Source organism: Corvus kubaryi, unplaced genomic scaffold, assembly GCF_017639235.1.
Source record: "Corvus kubaryi isolate FWS band 111438036 unplaced genomic scaffold, C.kubaryi_AGA036_p1.0 65177, whole genome shotgun sequence".
Classification (NCBI taxonomy): domain Eukaryota; kingdom Metazoa; phylum Chordata; class Aves; order Passeriformes; family Corvidae; genus Corvus; species Corvus kubaryi.
The window spans coordinates 92,376-117,566 of NW_024581818.1; the positions used below are offsets into that span (position 1 = coordinate 92,376).

A 25,191-nucleotide genomic window follows, 5' to 3' on the forward strand; every position below is an offset into this window, starting at 1 on the left:
GTGACAGCAAGAATTAAAATCTAGGGCCAAGCTGTGGGGCAATCCACAATTCATGCATAGGCACTGAGTCAGTTTACTGCTAAGTTCATGCTTTTCTTAAGGTCACATCTTTTTCCAGTCTTGTGCTCAGCTCAGCGCAGTGGCTACATTATCATGCTGAGTCTATACACAATATCTCATTTCCCCATTCTAACTGCAGTTGAATACAGATGTACTGAACAGCTGCATTGGAACAACACGTTGGTTATGTACCAAAGAGAAAAAAATCCTGATGGGGTCACCACATGGGCAGAAGATTGTAAAAGGGTTTTACCTGGATTTCCTGCTCCTTTCTGACTAACTTCAAATGAGTCCTTTTAGTCTCTATATCCCCATGGCAATTATATCTAACATCCTTTGTAAAGGACTTCGATATACAATGACACTATTGACATTTCCAGGTACATCGAATTCCAGGTATATCAAATTACATAGCAGAACCTGACAAAGAATGCAAATTTATGTGAGTTTATCTTTTTCATGGCTGCAAAGAGGAAGATTTTCCATTTCATTTTCGTGCTTTAAAGAGGTAAAAATTCTTTTCTGAATTTCCTAGTATTTGGGGGAGGGGAAGAAGAGAGCAAAGATAAGAGTATACATCCCATTGTTAAGAATCTAAGCTAGTCACCCTTGTATCACTTCCATGCTAGGGGGGTCATCTCTCCAGTCACTCTGAGAGCAGTGGAGAAAGAGAGGTGCATCTGGATCCAGAGGCTTCATTGCTCTGAGTCACCCTAGCTGCACTCAAGGCAATTGCCCCATCTCTCCCCAGCAAGGACACAGAGGCCCGGGATGACAACCTGCTGACCCAGGCTCTCACACTGACCCAGCCTCCCACACTGCACAGGTCTGAATGCAGAAACTGTGACATGTAGTTAGGTGATCCTGTGCTAAAATAAGACAGCTGGATACTACATGCTACTTTCTAACCTGCCACAGTGGTTCTCTCATGCTTAAGCAGACTGACAGAAGTAGCACTTGCCTTAGAAGTCTTACTATGGCAGAGCATCAGAGCTGCCACAGAATCACAGTGCCTGTCATTTGTAGATCCCTTCATAAGTGCTTCCTAAAAACATCTCCCAGACTGCAGCTATTGCAAGAACTGGTCCTGTGTTTCCATTTCAATTCCGTTTGAAACATAGGGCAGGAAGTGGGGAAAAACCATCAATACAGTACCCCTCATAAACAGTAATTATGAGGGGTTATTAATATTTACAAAGCTTTTTAAACTGGCTTGTTTACTAGATGTGGCTCTGGGAACTCATCTACAAAAATGTCAATTTATGAAGGCCACAACGTACATAACTTCATCTGAATTATTCACATTGGTTGATACAATTAATCTGTTCTATAGCTGAGGTTTAAAATTGGGTCAGATGAATTGTGTTACTAAGGTTCCTCTTTCCTCCTGTAGCCAGTGACTCACTTCAGTACAGAGGACTATATTTTAGTTACCGAAAGCTCTGTGAGAAGAATCTCATCTTTCAAAGTTCTTTTCATGACCTTACATTCTTGTTGTTTCATGTCATGCTGGATCTCCTGCTAGAGATGTGTGTTAGCGGCAGCCTAATGGAAGTTTTTAGAACTTCATGCAATTTTTTTTCTTCATTAATGACAGCAGATAATAGTAGGTTTGGTGTTAACACAACTTACTCATTTATAACTTTATTTTTCCCTTCATCCCTTGAGCACCAATATTTCTGTTAGTGGAAGCTGAGGGCCTGATGCATCTGCTATTTTCCCTCCTGGATAACCACTGCTCCAGAATAGTGACAAGGAAATAACTCCACCATGTGCAGACAGCTGTGGTTCCCAGAACTCTGTAATATCCTTCTCACGGCACAACTGTATTCTAGTCACATTTTTAAGCTCAGACACTCCACCAATCATCTTTGCAACTAGGTATGTTTTTACAGCAGGCCTAAAGAGTTCACTTTTCTACTTAGCTGAGATTTATTAAAAATAAAATTGGGCCTTTTAGCTTATCCTAACATTCTGATTATCAGCACAGATCTATGAATGCAGATCTCAGAGAATATCTTGGCACTTTCACACAGATGAGTACCACTGTGCCCTTCCTTTCCACATATTCCAGCTTCACTTTCTTGCATGAGATTAAACAGCAGCAGGGTTACAGTGCTGTCAAAAGCAGAACATGTGGAAACATTTTGCTAGTAAAGGAAAATTTTAAAGAAGAAAAGCTTTTTATGTTAAGTCTTATCAACATTAAGAATATGGTCCACATGGCTGTTTTAGAAGAGCATGAATATGTAGAAAAGTTAAAATATATCATATGAAAAGATAAAATGGGCTACAAAGCAATGAGTGGTCTCAAACTCGAGTGTCATTCACCACTCCAGTGAACAAGCAGAGAGATAAAATATTTTAGCAAGTCTCCAGGTGATAATATTTAGGTAGAGCTTAGCCTGTAGTACTGCTGGCCTGCCTCTCAAACTCTAGACAAGATCACTAATGAGAAAGCAGCATTCAAATTATTAAGCAGTAATAATGATGCTTCTTGCTTGAGTACCATTATTCCAATCTTTACATTAATGAAAAAGAGGCTTCCTGAAGTATGTAGGTAAGTGATGGTTTTGTGTTACTATATAGAATTTTGATTTTCCATTGCAGAAAACAGCATAGGCACATAAAAGTCAAAGTAACAATAAACATGGAATAGTGCTGCTGAATATGAACTGCCCTGGGTGAACAGATACATCTGATAATGTTTGTCAGGAGAAGACATTTGGATTTATATTGTATTCTAGGGCCCTATTTCTCCACACAGTCTTATCAGCAAAATAAGATTTTATTTTCTCCACCAGATAGTATCAAACCAGGTCTGGTTTGCTTTGGTTTGAGGTGGTAATAAGTCAGTTGCTGAAACAGCTATGAATTCAGGAAGGTGGTTTTGCACACATGTATTAATTGCCTTTATTATTCACTGAAGTTATGTGCTGACCTACTTGAAGGACCACCTTATCTCAGGGGCTTTTCAAGTGCATATACAAGCAGCTGCCACTTTTTTTTATTCTTGTATTTGTCGGATTTTTGATGCTAAGCTCTGGTAAGTATCATCTGTTAATATCTAACAGTATGGGTTTTTAACCAGCATGCATTTCAGGACTCCGCTTCAATATTTACAAAATAAGTGGTCCTTTATCAGCACCTATCTCTGTTTCCAGCCCAAGGATTATGCCACTTTGCTATCTAGTTTATACAGACAGGTGATGCAGCCAGGAAAAATGATCAAGATAAGAGTGAAGGTAATCATGGAAAGAGAAAACATAATTAAATGCTTTATGGGAAAGGTTCCAAAACATGGAGCAAAACGCTAGCATCCACTGCAGTATTTCTACAGCAGAAACAGATAGGATGTTTTTTGCCAACTGATTTGTGAACAATGTATCAGGTTTATTGAAAACAAAGGAGCAGTCGTCCTGTTAACAAGAGGAATTATCCTATTGAGAAAGAAAAAGAACATAACAGTGAGAGCATAGAGCATCCAGGCAATGGGAAGCTTTAGGAACCCTATCAGTGAGACATTGCCAATGTCATGAAGCCTGAAGTGAGGCCATGTGTGATCTGTTCCAGTAGACTGTTGAAGTGAAAAATGTGCACTCTGGGCTGTGAAACCAATGAATACAAATTTAAATTCCAGTTTTAATTCTCCAGAATATTTTCAGAAAATTCAGCAAATGCCTTCATGAACTTAAGGGCTGGGCTCATAATAAGATAATGAAACTTATTCCAGCTAGAAAGCAATATACAGAATGTCCAGAAAAATTAGCCAGATTTCTGCACCCTTTGAATGTTGCAGAAATGAAAATGATCCCTTTTTGAAATTCTTACGGAGAGTTATTGCCTTGCAGTTCTTGTTAAAGCAAGATGGAGAGACCAATTCAGTACACGGTGGGTCTACAATGTATAATCTAGTTTAAATTGCACCACATCATAAGACTAGAATTTTAAACGTCATGAAAATTCATCCTTTTCCTCCTGTACAAAAGTCTAGGTACAAACCACAGTGAAGACAAACTCTGAACAATGAGAGACAGTGGCTGGCACTGCTGAATGCACAACTTTCTCCAGCAAGGTCATGGACACGCTGGAAAATTTTGCTTCTATAAATTTTATTGACTTTCAGTGTCTGATAACACTAAATGAAAGCACACTGAACCCTGGCGTTGTGCCACAAGAGACTATTTAATTCTGACAGCCAAACCCTGCAGTTTGCTGAGTCACAGAAAACTTGCAGTGATAAGTCTGTGTAAATGAAAGGCACCTTTTGTCAAAGACAACTTTGTAATGTAACTTTGACCAGACTTAAGTTTATTTTCTGTCCCTCCTACAGGGGAATATAATCAGAATATAACTCAGAAAGAAAAATACAGGTTCTGAATGTTAAGTTATTTGAAAACCCTCCAGTTCACCTGGCTCATAACCATTCCTGAGTTTCCCTAGTGTCTGTATGGTGAAAGGAATAAAACAGCTCCAGGAGTAATACAATTTAATTCCACTGGTTCTCATTGCACAGTCACAGGTCACACACTGTCTGTCAGTATGCTTTGGTGGAGTGAAGAAAATGTAGAATATATCTACTTTATAAATACATTTTCCTTTTTGCTTGCATGACTTTGATTTCCTTATGACAGAGGGTGACCCAAATTGTATACTTCAGTAGGAATAGGTAAGTACTTGCTTCTGGCTTTTAGTATTCCTGTCATGAACAATTTTTCTTTCAAAATGAGCAGTGTATTTTCATCTGCCCCAGTTAAAACATGCAAATAGTAAAACATAGTGAAAGAATCCTTTGCTTTAAATATATTTTGGTAGTTAAGAGGCCACTCAGGCTATCATTCACCACTGGTCAAATCTGAGCCTACAAAATCAACTTATACTAATGCAAGAATGAAATTTATTCAATCATATATATCATAGAACCATTGAATGCTTTGGGTTGGAAGGGACCTTCAATATCATCTAGTTTCAACCCCTCTGCCTTGGCAGGGACGCCATCCACTACACCAGGCTGTTCAGAGTCCCATCCAACCTGGCTTTGAACATTTCCAGGGATGGGGGAGCCACAACTTCTCTGGGCAACCTGTGCCAGTGCCTCACTACCCTCACAGTAAAGAATTTTTCCTAATTTTATTTCTAAACCTACCCTCTTTCAGTTTGAAGCCTTTACCCCATGTCCTATCGCTCCATGCCCCTGTAAAATGTCTCTATCCAGAGCTCTTGCAGGCCCCCTTTAGATACTGGAAGGCTGCTTAAAGGTCTGTCTGGAGGCTTCTCTTCTCCAGGCTGAACAACGTCAACACTCTGAGCCTTTCTTCACAGGAGAGGTGCTCCAGCCCTCTGATCATCTCCTCAACTTAAAACTCAGTTTCTCAGGAGCTCTGTTCCCACAAAAATTAGCTCAGCATAATGAAGTTCTTCAGCGCTTCTCCTGACCATCCACAAAGGTACAAAGTAAAACACGTCTTCTTGCACTATCCCAGAGAAGCTATCCAGGCTATTTTTGTGCCATCTGGGCAATTTTAAAAAGAATATCAAAAGCCTAAGATGCTCTCTTTTCTCTCCATGAACATTAATTGTAAAGAAGTTGAGTTTATTTTTTTTCCAAGATCATCTCTGCTGGACAAGCACAACTTAAAAATGTTTTCTCATACTACCAGCTTGCAGAACATGCTCAAGATTTCTGTACTATTCAAACGAGCAAAGAGCGTCAAGTCATCAAGAGTCTTGCTGAAAAATTTTTTGAAGTTGGACTCTCATGTGCTGTATAAAGCAAGCCTCTGGTTACACAGCTGAGATCAGTGGAGAAGCAGTGCTTCATTACACAGGTCTGGGAACATCTTCCTTCTCTCCCTGACACCGTGCTCCCAAGCAGTGTGCTCTTTGTGAGTCTTCAAAGGACAGTGGCTGATTTCTATAGTCCTTCTCCTTTACAAGTCCTTGAGGAACCAAGCATTGTTCTTTCTCAATTGAATGGCCTCTTATTGATTGTACTTTAAAGAAGCAAATCTGTAGATGTGTGATTTCTTTGGGGCTTGTGCTTGGCAAGCTGTCTTTATCTTACTTAGCGAAGGCAAACATTAAACTAACATCACCTCGCAGTCTTACACTCCATGTGCATGACAACTCCTTCTTAACTTCTTCTTTAATTTTTACTTGTAATGATTAATGATAAAGCGAATTAAGGCAGAGCTACTTCACATTATGTGCAATGTGCATATGATGAAATAGGAGACAATAACCCACAAAGATTCACTCATCACAAGTGCAGTGACTCAGAAACTTCCCAAGAACATGATGAAATCTAGCTAACAGATTTTAACAAAGCAAAATTGCAGTCCAACATAAACTGCTGCAGATTATGCATGTAGGTTTGGATGCTTTTTCTTTGTGTCTAAGCACAACATCAGAGCAAAAGTAGGGAAAAGGACCTGTTTTCAGGTAAGAAAGAGAACTATCCCACGTCACAGCCCACAAGCCCAGATGGATGCAACATGTTAGCGACCCAGAAAAAGCTCTTTATTCTGAGATTCTCTTTACAAAAAACTGTACATTTATGTCAAAGTGTAGATTTTTTTTATTCTGTCGTTTGGAACATTGAGACACAAACATAACAAGTTGTCCAAAGTTCCTGAGGAAGCCTGCAGTAAAGATGAAAACCTAGACTTTTTGACTTCCAGGTCTCTGATTCAGCCATGAGACCTTCCTTTGCCATGTAGAGTGGTGCTTTTCAGACCCAAGTCTACCAAAATTTGTGCTTATAGAACACATGTAATGTACAACAGAATTTTACATTGTCCTTTATTTTACTTATTTTATTTAGATAACACTGTGAGAAACAGCTATTGCCCAGAGGTGTGCAGCTCCACCACCAGATGCAAGCAGGCTGGACAGTTTCTCCAGTGACCAGGTAATAGTTATCTACACTTTTTTGCTTCCTCTCGAAGCCAGGCATTCAATTAACTCATCAGCTACCACTACTCAGCCATCAACTTTGTTCTTTTTTTTAAAGCTTTCATGAAAAAAAAAATATCAAAGGACTTGTGAAAAACATAGAAGAAGCGCCATCTAGGATAGCACTTAAAATTGATTTCCAATGAAATTATGGCTGGGCATGGCAAGAAGGATAGTAAGGGATTACATCTCTGTGACTGACTCATGTGCTTTGCTGTTCTTTGGAATCAAGAGCATTGATTTTTTTATACTTGGGTTTGCTTCCAGCATCCTGGGATTCCCCAGGGCCCAGAAGGATACAATGCTTGACACACAGGGAAATTGCAAAAAGGTCAGTGTGCTCAGTACACATTGGTAGCATCTGTGCTGCTGCTATATTTGCCAAGATCCAAGCAAATTCAAAGAAGAAAATTATATTTGAAGAGCATTTTACCTGAAGTTTTTCAGCCTCCTGAGAAATACCCATAATTTCTAACTTTAATTTATGTATTTGTGCACAGACAGTCCACACAAGTTAAAACAGGCTGGCATCTGAGTTTTTCCACACTTAGTTTAGCAAACTCACTCTGATTCTAAGTGCAAGCCTAGCTTTTTCCCTAAGTTAGTGACACCATCCAGATCCACATGTACAAACACCACAGGAACACAAACTAGCTCTGACACCCAACAGAGTCTGGCCAGCTCTGTGTAACCAGCTTGTCAGCAGCATTTACTGGCACTGGCAATGGCAAATCCCAGCTTGTACCCCAACACTAAGACTGATCTTTTCTCCAGCCCTGCAGTTAAGCCACAGAGCAAAAGGCGGCTCAGAAACCAAATTTCTTAAGTCAGTCTGAAACAAGTCATCACCTTAGCATTGACTGAACATATATCCCAATCTAACCTCCACCCTTTCACAGTGGGATATCCTAGCCCACCACAGACCTGACAGAAGAGCATCTCTGTTTCCCATGCAGACACTCTCCTTTGCCTTGGAGCTCTGTGAATTCAAGCCCCAACTCGAGCTCCAGCCTTTGCACCCCACTTATTTTCCCCAGACAGGGTTTTGCCCCATTTCTCTTCCAGGCCAGACAGAAATTACAAGTAGGTTTATGGTGGAGTTTGGATTACTTTGTAGGTTTGCATAAATCATGGTTTTTACTCAGTGTAGCTTCTCACCTTCATCCCAGACAAAGCTATTCATAACCTAAAAACTGCTTTAAGATCAGCTTTTTGCCTGAACTCTGAAAAGCTTTCCCAGTAATCTGCTATGAACTCAAGCTTTGCCTTTTTTCTTTTATGTCTAGAGGTCAAATCCTACTTTACCCACCATGTTACCCAGTGATCCAAGCTCCCATCTCAAAGTTTATTTCCCAATGACACTGGCTCACACCAACTCTCAGCTTAGTTTAACAGGCCTGTCAATTGTTATATAACTTTATAAATTTACACAAACAACCTCTAATTCCATGCAAAACCTGTTTACTTCCAGAAGGCTGCATAACCTTAATTTGGAAGGAAATATACAGCCATGAGCATCAACCTTTCATATCTGCCTATCTTGCAGAAAACTGTGTCTTTCATTAAGGCAGAAGCAGTGCCAAGAGAACTTCAAACACGTTAAAATGCTCAGAGCTTGACAAGAATCAGAGATTTTATTTGAATTTCTATGAAAATTAACTTATTTTTCTTGCAGTAGAGATACAGTGATGTTTTAGAGATGAGACAAGTCTACTGTGCACATGAACTGTCTCATATTACTCTGGATGCCACATTTCCACTTACATTATAGCCTCAAAAGGCATTATTGACTAACTTAAAATAATAATCAGAAAGGTTTTATATGGCAAGAGTATTACGAGCTGATAACAAATTGCTATATTTTGTTTTCTTCTCTTCCTACATCTAACAAGACTAAATTATATCTAAGAGCAATTGGTAATAGCTAAAAAGGTAATCTGTTAGCAGCAGCAGTGAGCCACATAATCAAATGAGGGAAAGAGGTGATGCAGTCTCTGCCTGTCACTGGAAATGAGAGTTTGCATATGAACACTTAGAAACGTGCAGCCAAACTGAAAATATTTAAATTAGCATAATCATCTCTGGATTTAAAGTTACAGGTCACACTCACAGTAACAGCTCACCAGGCTACCAGAAACTAGCCTGACAGAGAAGTCCCTCTTCACCTGGAGCACAAGGTCACTCCAGAAGCACAGCAGGACACTATGGAAGAGACACACATTAAGGGCTACAGATGAACTCCAACACAATTTTCACACCTTTTTGAACATGGCAGTTCGGGAGATTTCAGCTGGGAGGCCATCCTGAAAGGCACACCCTGTCATGCATCTTCAGTGAGCTCCTCAGAGGAAAATGGAGGCTGGTCAGGGGCCAAGAGCAGAGAGCCCCAGTCACCCAGGTTATCACAGACTGTAAGTGATACCTGCAGTTTTACCAGAAGCTCTCAAAGCAGTGTGCAGGCAGGACCCAGCAGTCTGCAGTGCTCACAAAGCTGGCGGCTCATCTGTGGCAGGAACATCACAGGGATCTGAAGGCAAATCACCCTCGGCTCTGCCAAGGGTTGTCCTGCTGTCTCTCTTGCTTAGTGAGGAAGTAAAACACTGCAAACAGAAGGACCCTCACAGAGAAAGCAGCAACTAAAGGGACCAGACTTTGGAGTCACTCAGGTGATGGGAAGTGACTGTGCTCTGCTACATTCACCTCTCCCTGGGAAAGTCATGGCTTTCAGATAAAACATAAAACATGAGCTAATTAGACCTTTATTTTATTTTCAAATCCAGATTACAGCTTTCGGCAGAGAAAAGCATCAGTGACTCTAAACCCCAGCAGCTCATGCAGGCAAGAAGTTTTGTGCCTGTCCTGCCTGCCTTGGGGCCAACAGCTGCTTGACTCAGAATTGTTCTGTGTGATAAGCAGTGTCTCAAGTGCACAGCTAAGGCAATAGTCTGCTGGTTTGCAGACTGTGAGCTTGCATACAAGTAGTAAAGGCTATAGTGGGTTTATTTCCTTTAGGGAAATATTTTTTAACTTGACAAACTGTAGAGGTTTGTCACTGTTTGCTCACTGTGGAGTAAAAAAGTTATGCAAGGTGTTTGTTGCTAAAACTGCTGGACTTTCCTTCTTAAGAACTGCATAAATATTGAAGCAATTTAGAAAGATTCCTAATTGCATCAAACAACTCTGTGGTTCAGATTTATGTTCACAGCATAATTTTATTCAGAGATAATTATACAAGACATGTATGTTCCCAGGAAGTTTTTTGGGATGCTGTCTGTTTTATTTAAACAATAATTGCCATGCAAAATTGACTTGGTAAGCTGGGGTTTCCACAAAAAACTTCAGCTTCTTTGACAATAAGCAGAAAATAGACAAGAATGAGGGAATAATAAGTATTGAAACAGCTGCATATGCTGATAATGAAAAAATTGATCTGTCAATGAGCCTACAGTCCACCATTTCTGTAAAAGCAGACAATAGCAAATGACGTTAGTGGGCCCCCACTGAAAGGTGCCAGCTGCAAATAGGCTGTCTGGATGTCTGGAAGGAAGGGGTTTCAAGAGGGTTACAGCTTGCACAGTGAAATACAAGACAAAGCAGTACCATGATTTGCTGCAAATATAATGATTTAGCAGCAGGCACAGATCACATCATGCAATGGTGGAAAGAGGCAATGTACCAAGCTGCTGAACTCTGTGTCCAGAGGGTCTACATATGCTGCCTTGCACACACACACACATGCTGCAGAGAAAAGGGTCCAGTGAGCATGACCAATGCCAGTGCAAATGAAGACAGTGCTACTGAATTGCTCTGTGTTTTCTGCCAGTATACATCTGGTAGTAATGGAGGATAAATATGCCTTTTCAATTATTTTAAAACATTTAATTTAAAGCAAACATTGATTAATTTATGCTGAACTGCATACATCACTGGTTGGGAATGTCATTGGCTGACAAAAGGAAACCTAGCCCAGGGTCCAGAAAAAAATAATTTCTTGGTCATCTCATAAAACATTATTGTAAAAAAATTGTGTACTAAAATACCCATGGTGTTGCAGATGAGATCTTGCCCATCTTGAAGCTATTTTCAGTATGACAGTGTTGGAGATCTGCAGGATCAATAAAACATTGATTTTGTATCTTATGTCAGGCTTGGCAGAGAAAAACTGTCCTTCCATTGGAATGTTTTCACGGATTACAATTAAGGAAACCTTCAAAACACAACAGCTGATCATGGAAGAAGCCACAGAGACAGGGGCAAGTAAAAACTATCCACTCAGGGGAAAAAAAAATTATTCTTAAAGTAGTTTTACCTGTATTGTGAATTTTTGATGTTCTGAATATGCTATGAGTCAAGTGACGTTTTCCTTCAGAAGACAATAAAATTTCAAGGGCTGTGAAAGGGAAATCACATGGTTACTAAGATGATTTGGATCTGATCTATTATTTGCCTGTCATTTCTCTTGGGAATGTAATATAATAAAATTCCATTAAATGTGATGGACATGGAAAATGCCCACAAAGAGAAATGCTTGTCTCCCCAGAATGTATAAATACCAGGGTGAATCTTTATATCAATCTCTTTCATCTTCAAGATTAGCAAGACTAGGGTGTGAACTTTTAGCAGTTTTACAGTTTCTACACTAAAATATGTGAAACACTAGAATAAACATAAATATGTTAGCAGGACACCATGAACCAGGAAGATCTGGGTAACCACACTCTCATATTCAAAAATGCTGTCTCCAACACAGTATTTCCACCAGTATCTTTCAGCCCCAGTGAAACCTGGCCTGTATCTAAGATGCAAGTATGAGAAATGTATTTACCCAGACTACAGAGAATTTTAAATGGTGTGAGCTTGTTGGTTCTTGTAATCCCCATAATTAATTTACTGATTAACTTTTTTTACGAATAATTGTGCACATTGTGACACAACCATTATGGAAAAAAAAAAAAAAAAACCAAAGGAAACTAAGAAAACCTCTTTAGAGTATAAAAAACCCCAGATATTCTAAAGTCTAGGAAGTATTCTGGCAACAGTCTTAGTTTTCTTCCCATCTTTAATTTTTGTTCTAACATCAACTTAACTAATGTTATCAAGCCACTGACTTACTTTTTTTCCAGAACAAAACACATTCCCAATCCTACAGTCACTGTGGACCACTTTTTAATTAACAGAAAGGACTTCAGAGGAGTTTTCTAGGTCTGCAGTATATTCTCCTTCACTAGAATATTGGCAAGAGACATCCATGCAATAACCAAAGCAACACCTAATTTTTTTTCCATTACTGAACAGGAATCTGTCTCAAGACTGTTCAGGCAGCTGTTACAGACCACATCAACACATACTCTCCTTTCCTCTGTCAAAGAAATATTCTGAAAATACTTACTGGCCTTCAGCCTGTTGTCAGAAAGTCCATGGAATGTTACAGTGTGAGGATCAAAGTGGTCAGTAGTATCCAAGTCAAGGCACTGGAGATCTCAGCAGTTCCAGCTGTGGTAGCAATGGACCATGGACATTCTCACCAATCTCAGTCAGCTCAGGCAGACAAGGGATCTGTCTACACTGACCAACACCAGCTTGAGTACCAAAAAGCAAGATAACAGCACAAATTTAACACAGGTTAGCTTTCTCTCCACCTAATGGGCCCATACAAAAAGCCAACATCTTTAACCCCTCACTAATGTGTGGTTATTTTTGTTATTTGTAAGTAGTCAAATTCATTTTTATCATACTGGTAAATTCATAATTGTTAATGCCTGAAGACTTTGACCTATACAGATTATTATTACAAAGTTCTCCAGGCTGTTTTGGTGCAAAGCATACAGTGCAGGTGAGAAGAGCAGGACAGAATGAGCACTGGGTGTCTGAAGTGCCGAGCTCCATTGCTCAGAAGGTGCTGAGCAGAATCATGCATCTGCCCAAGAGAAGGGAGCAAATGCAACATGACAGATCAGTGCAGTTTTCCTGAGATACTTCAGTGTTTCCTGATTACAGATGTTGGAGACTGTCCCAGGCAAGTAGAAGTGCTGCCCATTTCTCCCCCATTCCCTCAGACTGATTATTTGGTTCATTTCAGAGCAGAGTTATTTCCAACACTGACAAGTTGCTGTATTAAAATATTAATTCTGAAGCCTAAGACATCAGTCTATGTGCCATCCTCAACCAGTGAGTCAAGTCAATTGTGACTTGAGAGAATGAAGGCCCAAAGTCAAGTAGAACAGCATGGAGAGGAGCAAGATGCAATGTTTGCCCAGGGCTTTTAAAATGTATAATGACTCTACTGCCTGAAGTTCATTACCAGCACGGTATTCCAGCTTGATATTAGTGGTCAGTGTGTTAGTTGCTGGTGTTTGGATTAAGTCAACTCCAGCTTCTCTTTTAGGACACTTGTTTTACCTGGTTTTTCCTATATTTTCAACAGCAGTATTTTAGGACACTATGAAAAATTGTAAGAGGAATTGTATGAAGAGATCAAAACAAAATTCTCTTGCCAACTGACACTTTTTGAAACCTGCATTTATTGATTGAAATTATGTGTCTAAGTTTACTCAGACACCAAAAAACAAAAGTAACAATCTTACCTTCAGTAACTATCAAGAATTGCACAATAACTCTAAATAATAATACTTCACACAGTACATGCAAACAACAGAACATCCAGCAAAGATCTCCTGAAAGTATCCCTGTAACCTTATTATGACTATACAAACTCCCCTGCTGGAGGTGTGTAAGCTGTATCTCAGAGCAAAGAATTTAAGCAATTTGCTGAAGGATACACCACGCCCTTCTGGGAGCCCAGGAGTTCAGGGCATCCAGCCCCCTGGACACGTAACTTAAGACTTAACTGGCTCTCTGTGTGGCCAAAGTGCACAATGATTTTGTTTCCTTTTTAATAAGTTTATTTATACTCATCAACAAACAGTTGAAGAAGAAACATTGGGTGCTCAGCAGTGTCACTTCCTTATCAGCCGTGAGGTCTGTAACATCAAAGAACACGGCTGCATAAACCCAGTGCCTTCATATTCTTTTTATAGAACTCTGAGATCCTGAAATATAAAAGAGTAGATCCAAAATGATGAATTCTATATTCTCCATGTAAAATCTGAAAGAAGCCTGCAGCCATCCAGCAGCACCTCTACATAACTCCACACAGGACCTAAGAAAGTCTGATGCATTAGCCTTACATTCCATAAAGAAGTGTTGACAAAGTTAAATCTCTTTCACAGCACAGAAGGTGCTTCAAAAGAAAATGTAGTTTTGAAAATGTCTCCATAAACTATTTACAAATCAAACAAATAATAGGAAACCCCCACTCAGATAAACTGAGTTTGCTTTATCTTTATGAGAATGAATGGCATTTGAGTGAATAACCATTTCATTTATATTTTAAGAGTCTCAGTGGACTTTAAAATCAACAGATTTTACAGCTAATTCATTTTACCACCCATTTATATTTTCCAAATAAAATAAGAATGCTGTTGATTTCTAATACATCTTCATTTCCTATCTTTTTTTAAATAGGTATGATATCAAATAATTCTCTCACTTTTTATGCTTAAATATTGTTTTATTTTATAAGCCATGTTGTACACATGTTAAGTTACTTTACAGACCAGGATATTTTACAGCAGTTTCATAAATTAGTCTTCTAAAGTGATTAAGCTGTTCTCTGGACTCCAGAAATAAACTCCTCAAACAAAATGATGAATTCTTCATCAAACAATAAACACTCACAGTGGAAGCACTTTATTTCTCCAGAGCTGCAAATACTTTCAACAACTACATGTCATCAGTACATGAACTATATATATATATCATGCAAAGAAAAACCAATTACCCACATATCAAGTGCAGTGAAGAGAAAGCCACGTGATCCTGTTGCTGTTTCAATTATCTTGAATTACCTATGTCCTTGAAATGCACAGCCACATCTCCCACCAAATACCTGGTGTGGATACATTGAATATATTTGCCTGACTGGACCTGTGAGGTAGCTGGACACACCTCACACCAGCTGGGTTTACCTAAGATGACTCCTGGCTTCTAAGTGCATGAGGAATGGCAGAAAGAGCATCTCAGGGTGAACTGTCCCTGCCATGGCACTGGTCCCCTCCAGAGCATCTCCCTAGTGAGCAAGAACTGACACCATCCTCCTGTTCAGAGTGGAGGCACAACTCATTGCTATTCAGCAAGTGCTAAAGGTGATGGGTATTTGGCACAACTGAAAGTAAGAGACAGAAAATTCTACAGAACACAAAAGAAACACCAAATACACCCTGTTTGTTCTGCCAGTTGGAGATGCTGTGGTCACCCTTTCCTGAACATGCTCAGTGTATTCACAGCAGCCATTCACCTTCAGAACAGGAAGGGTTACTGGTGGAAGGCTGGGCAGATGGATACTCTGCTTTGTTCTTCCTGTTTTCCAAATATGTTTAGTGCGGCTGTGTATTCTGAAAAGTCCATAGATAGCTTTCTGCAAACAAGAATTATCCTATTTAACTCCACAAAAATTAGTATTTCGGCAGTCTATGAGTCTTAGAATTTCTTGCAATTTTATTTATTCTAGTAGATGATACCATTTTCTCCCTTCTAGGCAATCTATCTCTTAAGATTTCTCCTAGAGTGTCTCATTAATGCAGGCTTGGGAACAATGAAAGTCAGCAGTAAAATCAACCTGTGTTGTGAACAAAGGAAAGTTTTATAATGTATAAATATCTGAGTCCTGTGAAAAGGAAGAAGTAATTTTAATGAGCTCTTAAAACCTACCAGAAGAAAAAAGGAGGTATGCATGCAAAAAAATAACATGTTCTCAATAGGGTAGACAGTAGCTGCTCTTTCAGGATATGAAATGCAGGGTAGATGGAAGAGACTTTTCCAACTACTGCCACATACACTATGATGATGTGACAGGAGAAGCTAAACCAGAATATTTTTGGTTCCCTCTAGGATTCAGCCATGACTGAAATCGTCCTTCTTTGGTTCAAGAAATACTTTAATTTAGTATGCAGAGATGTATTGTAGCCAGAGGAAAAAAAATAAGCCAACTCACACGATTTGGTTGACTGCAAGAAAGAGACATGGCGTTCACAGGAGGGTAGAGCAACAGCACAGTAACTTATCCCATTCTGTCCCACCCATCTCTCAGCCTAAGGACAAGCAGTTCTAGTTCAGTGCTGGAGCAGAAAATTAGAACTTATTTCATTGGCAGTCACCCAAAATATCCTTCTTTCTTGTCTTCTGATCATGAAGAGCTCAAGCAGTTCCTGTGCCCTCTCCCTCTAAAACTACCCCTGTTTATGCCCAGTGCAAAGATTCTTCTGCTAAGCCCAGAGCCTGACCCCACCAGTCCCATCTCTGGTGCAGTACCTTCTGCAGCTCATCCCATTTCAGTCCTAGATAAGTGATATCCTGTGCCTGGGGCTCTAAAACCTTGCCGTCTTAAACTGCCATCTATTATAGTGTAGGAGACAATCCTCCATAAAGCTAAATTACCTAAAATGCAAGTATTACACATAATCACAGTAAGCCTATGAATGTGCCAAATCTCCTCCCTTCTAATATATGGTGGGAATAAATTACTTTTTCAACAAGGTAAAACTGAAATATTATTAACATCCAGACAATGTGCTGCTACCAATTACTTTTTTTCTTTTGATATCTGGAAGTAACACCAACTCTATTCAAGGTCTTTCTGTGAGGAGGGGAACCATAAAATGACAATTTTAATGGAGAGTAGATAACAATTTTGGTCTTTTCTCCTATCAAAGAGAAAGTTACATAATTTCCTCCATAATAGAAAGGTCTTTTACCAAGAAATATCATTTCTTTTAAAAACTACTACATAGAGGAAAGGCAGCACTAATGAGACTTTGATTGCATCTCTGCTATTGCTATTACACGATAATCTTTAAAATTACTCACCTGTTGTATCTTGCTTTTTAATCTAGTCTTAAAACGAAAACTGAAGCAGATACTTAATATACTTCATTTGCAAAGCTGTTTCCACTGAAGTCATTCTGGAAAAACTTCTGCTTCCTAATGGGGAGCTATCATGGTTGCTACGCTTGTTGTCACTATGCATAGCTGCATTGCTGGCACACCTAACCTAGCTCCTTCTGCAGGGAGCCATATCCAGTGACACAACCTCAGATGTCTGGGAGTGAGTCTGACCAAGCACTGTGTCCTGCTCAGCACAGCTGAAGTTGCTGTTGGGTTTATTTGCTGGGACTGAACACATGTTAACAAGTGTTGTGTCATGCAATACATATGGCTGTACCCGAGCTGGTGAAGCCTGTATTGTGTTAAGGGGTACAGACCCCTGTATGGACAGCTTTGGCTGTGAATCAATGCATGGCAGTTCACTAAAAAGGGACACAGCTTCCAGTCCTTGCAAACCAATGCAAGATGACTTATGAATTCCTTCAACTCTTTTATGAAGCAAATTTTGCTTTACTGTTTTGCATTTTCCTGTCTTTCAGGGTTTCCTTTCCCTGTCTTTCAGAGGAGATAATGTCTTGTAGAACAACTAAAGCAAAACTCATCCACAAAGAAGTTATAGGAAGGGTATAGGAAGAAAGTACAGAAAGAGCATGACATGAAATGATAATTACAGATCATTAGAGATATCAGCTCTGATGCCTTTGAGGCAAGATGCTCCCAGAATCACAGTGTAAGTCTGACCACATTACAAGAACCTCTTTTCACTACTCAGCTACACAAATGCACAAGGCAAGAAAAGCAGGAGTTCCGCAAACCAAGCAGAGCCTTTAACTTTTACTAAACCCAGTATTTCCAGATGCCAGCAGTCTATCAGTAACTTAGAGATAAGAGGACAAAATAGGACCAAGTAGCCCCAAAGCCTATTCCACAGCATCACCTGCAAGCAGAGATTGGCAACACTGACACATGCACAACTCTAGCACAGCTGGTCTACTACACTTGGCCTACCCAAATGCTTGCTTCTTTCTTCCCTCCAGATGAAAACCTGGTGACCTTGAGGGTAGAGATGCACACTCAATTAGAAATCAGACTCACACATGCGAAATCTCTGAGCCATCAAAGAAGCTGTGCACCCCCTGACTGCCCACTCCCACTCCTGCTTTCTGATCATGCAGAGAACAGTGAGACCACGGGACCACCCAGCCAACTTCTCTAGTTGTGGGACACCACCCAAAAAGTAGTGGGAGGGGATGATGAGATCTGATAACTTTTGATGGTGAAAATGTTGACTGACTGAGAGTGAAAAGCACTTGTTTACTATATATTTGATCCCCTTCCATGTGACTCTGTGCATTTCAGGTGCGTGTTTCCTCTGTACAACAGGGGAAACACACTCTGTGTGTTTCAGAGTAGAGGTGGCCTTTTCTGTACATAAAATTTGGAGACATCCCCACCCCAATTTTAACGACGAAAAGCATTACTAAGTACTTTCCAGTAGATGGCAGGGTTACGTTGTGGCAACGCTGAAACTCTGAAGCTGAAAGGGCTCCTGTATAAAGGTTCAAGTACTGGTTAGGTAAATTTAATTAGCAGAATGAACTAATATGTGAAAAGACATAAATACACGTTGGATTAACTGATAGAATGTGATGGTGGAAATGTAAAAGTTATGTTTTAATGTAGTGAAAGCTTAAAGCTCAACATGGCATTAAAAATGAACTTTGTTAAAAATGAGCTTGAGACAACCATTTATACCACAGAACTGACATGGCAAAAACCACAGTATTTAATATGAGAACCCACTGAAGTTACCAGCCTAGAATACAGTCAGGAGAAAAGCAAAAAGCCCTTGCAAATGTTACTGAAAATGATCAGCAAAAGTGGATTTCAGGACCAAAATCAATTCAGCCGGACAGTGTAGTGTTTGCCTTTTTCCAGGGACTGTGCAAAAATGAGCACCCCTTAAAGGGAATTCAGTACTTTTGTCAATTTGAGAAATCATGACCTCAGCAGGGCAGGGAACAGCTTCACAGGTTGGTAGCCCCCTCAGAAACAGCCAGGAGAAAAGCCTGATGCAGCCTGAGGATTTCAGAAATGGTTTTTTACTTGTCAGGAACCAAACCACTCAGCCCAGGATGACTGGCTGCAAATGCATGAGGTTTCAGTTTCTTAAACCTACAATTCTCTGAATTTACTTTTCTAGACAGGGCTGTAAGATGTGCCCCACTGAATTTCAAACACAGTGACTCTAGTGAGTGACTTCCCTTGTAAGTGTCCCAAGGTTATATGGTTTTATCCTCTTTGAAGGATAGATGATTTACATGGGGTAGATATAAATGTGGTCACTTTGTTTGTGTCAACACTGCTCTGAGAACATTTGTGGACAACTGCTAATGTCAAACTTCTGTACACTGCAGGTAAAATGAAATGGCTGCAGGCAAAAATACCACCCTACTTTTTATATGGTTTTCTTTAGCAGAAAATATTCAGATATCAGACACTCAATACTTTTACTTCCCATTCCGTGTATGCTTGACAGTTTTGGCTTGACCCACTGAAATTACTCAAGTAATTAATTTCACTATTCTACTGTGGAATTATAAGATTAGTTGAAATACTCTATTTATTCATGAGAAGAGGTTACATGCTTTCTTTTGTGAATATCTAATAGGAAAATGCAGGGGCTGATGACACATGGTTTCTGAAAGTAAAAGGGCCCAGCCTGGCACACCATCTCTGTCAGGACATACTCTGCATTTATTGCACCAGTGCCCCTCACCAGTGCTACTCAACTGCAGACCATACCAAAAAGCAAAATTCTCATTCCTAATGATAAACAGTCTCTTCAAAGACACATTTCCTATTATTTCCTGCAATAATACACTCAACTTCCTCTGGTAAGTGTATATCATCTCTAAAGAACTTAACTACATCACTGAAAACAGTTTTGGGGTTTGTTTTTATTTTATAAAGTCCTTAATAGTTTGTTGTCTTTTTTTGTTTGTTTTCACATATTAATGCATGCTTATATTATATTCTTTTAAAGTTTCATCTTATAATCACCTTATTGATGATTCACACCTATTGATTCACCTTGTTTCTGAAAGCATTTGTGTCGTAAAAAAACAAAACCAAAAAGAAATAAAACCAGTATTGACTGATCTCTAAAATCCTATTGTATTTTTGCAGTTGGAAAAAACACACAAAGCTTGGCACATTCCTAAAACTCTGACTCTGGTGAGAGTGCAACATAAATGGTAATATTAACATAATCATCTTGATCTTTTTCCCCAAGAATAACATAACTCTAACTGTTCCAAGATCACATGTCCTTTCTCCCCCTTTTCAGCCTCATGAATAATTTGTCTCATCTTTCTCACTGACATAAACACTGAATCTTGCTGAAGGTCATGCAACATGCCCAGTATCTTTTCATTCAGTTGCAATTCAGCACTGTATTCTGTGCCTTATATTATTTTACACTCATGACATGCAGTTGTAGTTTGTTTGCACGGTGGTGTATTGCCTGATAGTTCATGCAGCGAATGGTAAACACTGATGTTTCAAAAGCTAATTAGTGGTGAAGATTTGTTTTTTATTACCCTCAGTTTATTCAGCTGGAAAGCCACGGGCCAGGCGAGGTCAGCAAAGGCGATTAGAGAAATGATCATTGTTTCTTACTACAGAAAGTTGAAAGAAATAAGATTATTTGGCAAGAAAAGAATTGAAGAGTCTGAGACATCTGACATTATTAAGGTAACAGTTCTTTGGCTCATCCAGCATCCCCACTAATCCATTTGTCATCCAATATATCTCTCTAAAGACAAAAGCCTTCTCAGGCTTTGACAAAGAACAGAAATTCTTCTGTGCCTGCCTCAGCAACTTCATTTCCAGCCTTGAGCTTCATCTCATCAGTGTTCTCTGAAGCAATACTCTGCCTCCAGTTTTCAGTAGCTAGAAGGAAATGTACAGGAAATCATGGGGCAGGGAAGTGGTACAGGATGCAGAAAAAGAAAGGAACCAAAACTGTTTTATCTGTCTGAAATGTTCTCAGTTAGCCTCAGCTTACACATGGAAAGTTTCGTGCTGGGGGGAGGGATGGGGACAGAGAGGCTCTCACCAGACCTTCTTTTATCTCTTCATGTCCTAAAGAATTTGGTAGCTTTTTAACAGCGATGCCAAACCCTCTGAATCCCGTTTTCTCTAACATCATTGTGGAATATTCCCTTCAGATCACAAGAGGTGTGGATTTCACCCTTTCCTCAGCTGCCAACAATTTATGCAGACATATCTGCCCTTGCCTTAGCACACCAGCACATCTAGACTTTCTGCAGCACACATCGCTGATGAGCCTGAGCAACACTTTCAACACAGCTACAAGTGCATGTAGAAACTGTCCACACACATGCTGTAGGACAAGGAGAGACCTTTCCATCAAGAGAATATACTGCCAAGAGAACATCAAAAAGGAAATTAAACCACAATAAGCTGTTAATTTCAAGAAGAATCATATATGCACTTACATAAGATAATGCTATAGTGACCACATAATCAGTGGGTTTGTTTCATTTACAGACTGTCTATGACACAGTTCAGGAAGGAATTTCCCCCAGAAATGAGTGACAAAAGTGGATCACTGCAGAAAAAGTCATACTCAAACAAGCTGAGAATTTTTCCTCCTCTGGGACGAGCAAAGGGGGGAGTCACAGAAAACGTATAAAAACAAGTTACTTTTGTAAGTCCATGTCTTAAAAAATAAAGCATAAGGAGGAATAAAATGTAATTGGTCATTCCTGTCCACTTGTAGAGGATAAAAAAGGAACTACCAACAAAACTGGAAAGTAACAAATCCAGAAATGCAGAAGAGAAACAGTTAGAACTACATGATATTAAGAGGTACAAATAAAAACCTCCAAAAGTTCATGAGCTTCATGCCTAATATTTTTTAATTTATTTTGAGTTATTTCAAAAGGTAGGGAGGAGAAACAAGAACAAAACACAAGCCACAATTCTCTGGGACACATCACAGTAAGATATTTCTGAAAGGACTGATACAAAGCATGGTACCAGAAGAAGTGTGTCCTTGCTGCAAGAATGTATGCTGGTTAAAATCAATTAATAAATCAAGGGCTTTGAGCTAACACTCCAGCTGTCTCATTCAAGGTAGGAACACCTATCCCCTCCCGTAACACCTCCTCCCACACCAGTCTGGCACATTTGGTATAGGCCAGGAGCTCCCAGGACCATGCAATTTCTCCAACTCCATCCCAACCAAGATCACTTGCAAGCCTTTCAGTTGTCCACATCTTTCCCAAAAAATGGGGTGTTACTCAACAAAGAAAGCAGTGAGGGTCTAGCCTGGAATTGCAGTCTTTCAGATGAGAATAATGTGATTACAGATTACAGTGACTAAAGTTACAATCTCGAGTAACATATAACTAAAATTAAAACACAGTTTATATTTCAGAAAACAATTTGGTTGATTTAAAGTAGCACGCTGAAGATATGTATCCTAATAAATAAAGTCAGTATTTTCTCATCAGTATTCATGCAAGATCTAATTATACTTGGGTCTAGAAATTTTTTAAAAGAAACAAAAGAGTAATATCACCATACTGAAACAAGATACTTCTCATAATCAAAATTTCCTTTCTACTTTATGAGAAATATGGCAAGCTAATTTTTAATGGAATATCCCCTCATGTATCTATGTTGACTGGCATATGAATACAGCTGGTTTGCTCAATACTATTTAAAAACTTCCCTTTTTTCTTTAGTTTCTCTGCTGTTACCTTACATTGTGTGGCACACAAGTTTGTCTCAGCCATTCCTGTATGTCGCTCCGCCTAGTGTATGGAGGGACTGTAACCACACAAAATGTACAGTTTAATCTTATCTTAGAATTTTAACTGCATGATTACAAGGCTTCCCTGATTATGCTGTTCAGATAAAACTATTAGCTATACCAAAGTTCTGTTTGCTCTAAGGTAAAAGGCTGCCTTTTATCAAACAACCTTATAGTTTTACAGGAGTAGAACTCGGACACTGTAGCGCTAAGTTTTAAATGTCAGCAGGTTTATCTACAGCAGGTATTATCTAAAAAAACCCCCAACATTGCCAATTTTATCATTCATGCACTTGCATGTATCTATAATAACAACATATAATAATTTAATCTCAGGTAAATTAGGGAGCTTTTTATAGCTTAACTAGAGCTAGGGTACACATCCAGAAGATCTGTGTTATAGCTCCTGCTCAAATCAGCGTGCCAGTCATCTGCGTGCAGCTGGTGCAAGCACTGTTGGAAGGTGGGATGGAAAAATGACTCACAAAGTCCACACGGTCACTTGACAGGTGATAGTGATCTCCCACGAAAGGGCATGGAGCAAGTAATGTGGTGGCTGGCTCCAGCAACACAGGCTTATGTTCACCGAAACCTGAGGAGCCTGAAAGAGTAGCCCCTTTTGGAAGGAAAGATGTGTGACTTTTCCAAATACCAAAATTCAGCCTCATATCACACACAGATCTGACAGGCATCCAGAGAGTGGCAAAGTGCTACCTGACTTAAAGGAGTTTGTAAGACTGGGGACTCACCTGTCGAACTGCTCCATCATTAACTGATAAATAAATGTCATTCAATTATGTTCAAAACCAGTACTTCAAGATAGGAAGAAGGAAAAACAAGTGCATAATTACTGGGGTCAAATTAGCACAAATCACAGGTCAGTGGCCAACAAGGACCTATGACTTAAACAGCTCCTCACACCAAGTAAATGCTTTGCTGGAAGAGTAAGAGGCATACTATTCCCTCAGCTGGCAAGGTTGACAACACCAGATGCATCTTCCCCAGTGTCTTCAATTTTCTCCATTCTGGAGACACTGAACAGAAGAACCCCTGGCTGTCAACAGCTCTCACCAGTGACTGCACCACTCCCAAGCACTGGATGCACCCATCTTCAACCCCTGCACTCTATACACACCCCTTGACATAACTAGCCCAGCTCCTTGGAGTGGGTCTGCCTCTCTCTTTCTGAATCCTTTGTTGCTATTCCTCTTCAGTTTTCCCTGTGCAAGCTAGAGACCTGCTTTGATGTACACCACAGTACACTTCACATACACCTCTCCCTGCAATGAGATGCAGTCCTAAACCCAAGATTTTCTGGCAGTTTCAGCAAATGCTTTCTCATATGATTACTCCTCCATGAGCAGAGGAGCTTGAGCTGCTACTCCCTGGAAGCAATCAGAAGAGGACATCAAAACCAAGGTGCAAGCCTGGCTATAAAAGTACTACAAATACCTGGAAATCTACACTTCCATGGTTTAACCCACTGGCCTTGACACTCAGCTGAAGATCACCCTGCATCCCTCTTCGGATGCTACAAGGTCAGGGAGAAGGCATGGAAGAGTGGCACAGGACAGCATCGGCACACACCAGGTCGCTGCCAGATTCCTGCCCGCAGCTGTCCACATACATCCTAATCCATTTTGGGGCAGCTGCACAGCCTGCACAGACAGCACCAACCACATTCAAGCAGTTTTGCTCAAGCTAAAAGACAGCTTTACCCTCTGCTGAGAGAGCACTTCGACATCTGTAGTCAGTGTCAGCTTCCCACAGGCTGGAACCTCCTGAGACTGAGCTCAAACTGGAGTTGGGTGCTGCAATCCCGTTAGGAATAAAGCTCCTGGGGAAAGCACATGTGCCATTTCTCTGAAGCGCAGCATTCTGTTTCTCAAGATTATCTAGGCGTGCTGGGGTGTTACCCTTTTCCTGCAGCGCTTGCTCCCGCAAGCGTATCTGAGAAGGGATGCGATGACCGGCATGTGCATCCCGCCGGCCGAGGCTGCGCCGGACCGCCGGCCCCGCGCAGGCACAGGGGGCTCGCACGCCCCTGCACCCCGCCTTCCCCACAGCGGCCCCGCCGCCGTCCGCTCGCTCGCTTCAGGTACCGCCGCCTCGCCTGCGGCCGCCGCACGCCCCCGGCCCCGTCTCAACCCCGCGGCCGAGGTCTCTGCCGCCCCCCGCGCCCCCCGCGGGCCCCGGGGCCGCCCCCCGGCCCGGCCCCGAGCATGCTCAGTGCCGCCCTGACCTACTTTCCCCGCCGGAGCCGGCGGTGGCGGAGCGGCGGGAGCGCACGGCACGGGCACGGGCACGGGCACGGCACGGCACGGCACGGGCACGGCGGGGCACGGCGCGTGCGGCGGCCGCAGGCGAGGCGGCGGTACCTGAAGCGAGCG

At 40.6% G+C, this 25,191-nt stretch overlaps 1 long non-coding RNA gene across 2 annotated transcripts; it reads right to left on the minus strand.

The window, feature by feature from the left end:
• Positions 1 to 5,338: 5,338 nt before the first annotated feature.
• On the minus strand, positions 5,339 to 25,109 carry LOC121673094. Of its 2 annotated transcripts, none has more exons than XR_006019138.1 (3): positions 12,404 to 25,109; positions 11,324 to 11,404; positions 5,339 to 11,119 (listed from the first exon to the last, which is right to left on the minus strand). It is a non-coding gene; the product is annotated as an uncharacterized LOC121673094 (long non-coding RNA). The 2 variants fall into 2 exon arrangements; XR_006019137.1 differs by having other exon boundaries at positions 5,339 to 11,404; positions 12,404 to 12,593; positions 24,520 to 25,108.
• Between the last annotated feature and the right edge of the window lie 82 nt (positions 25,110 to 25,191).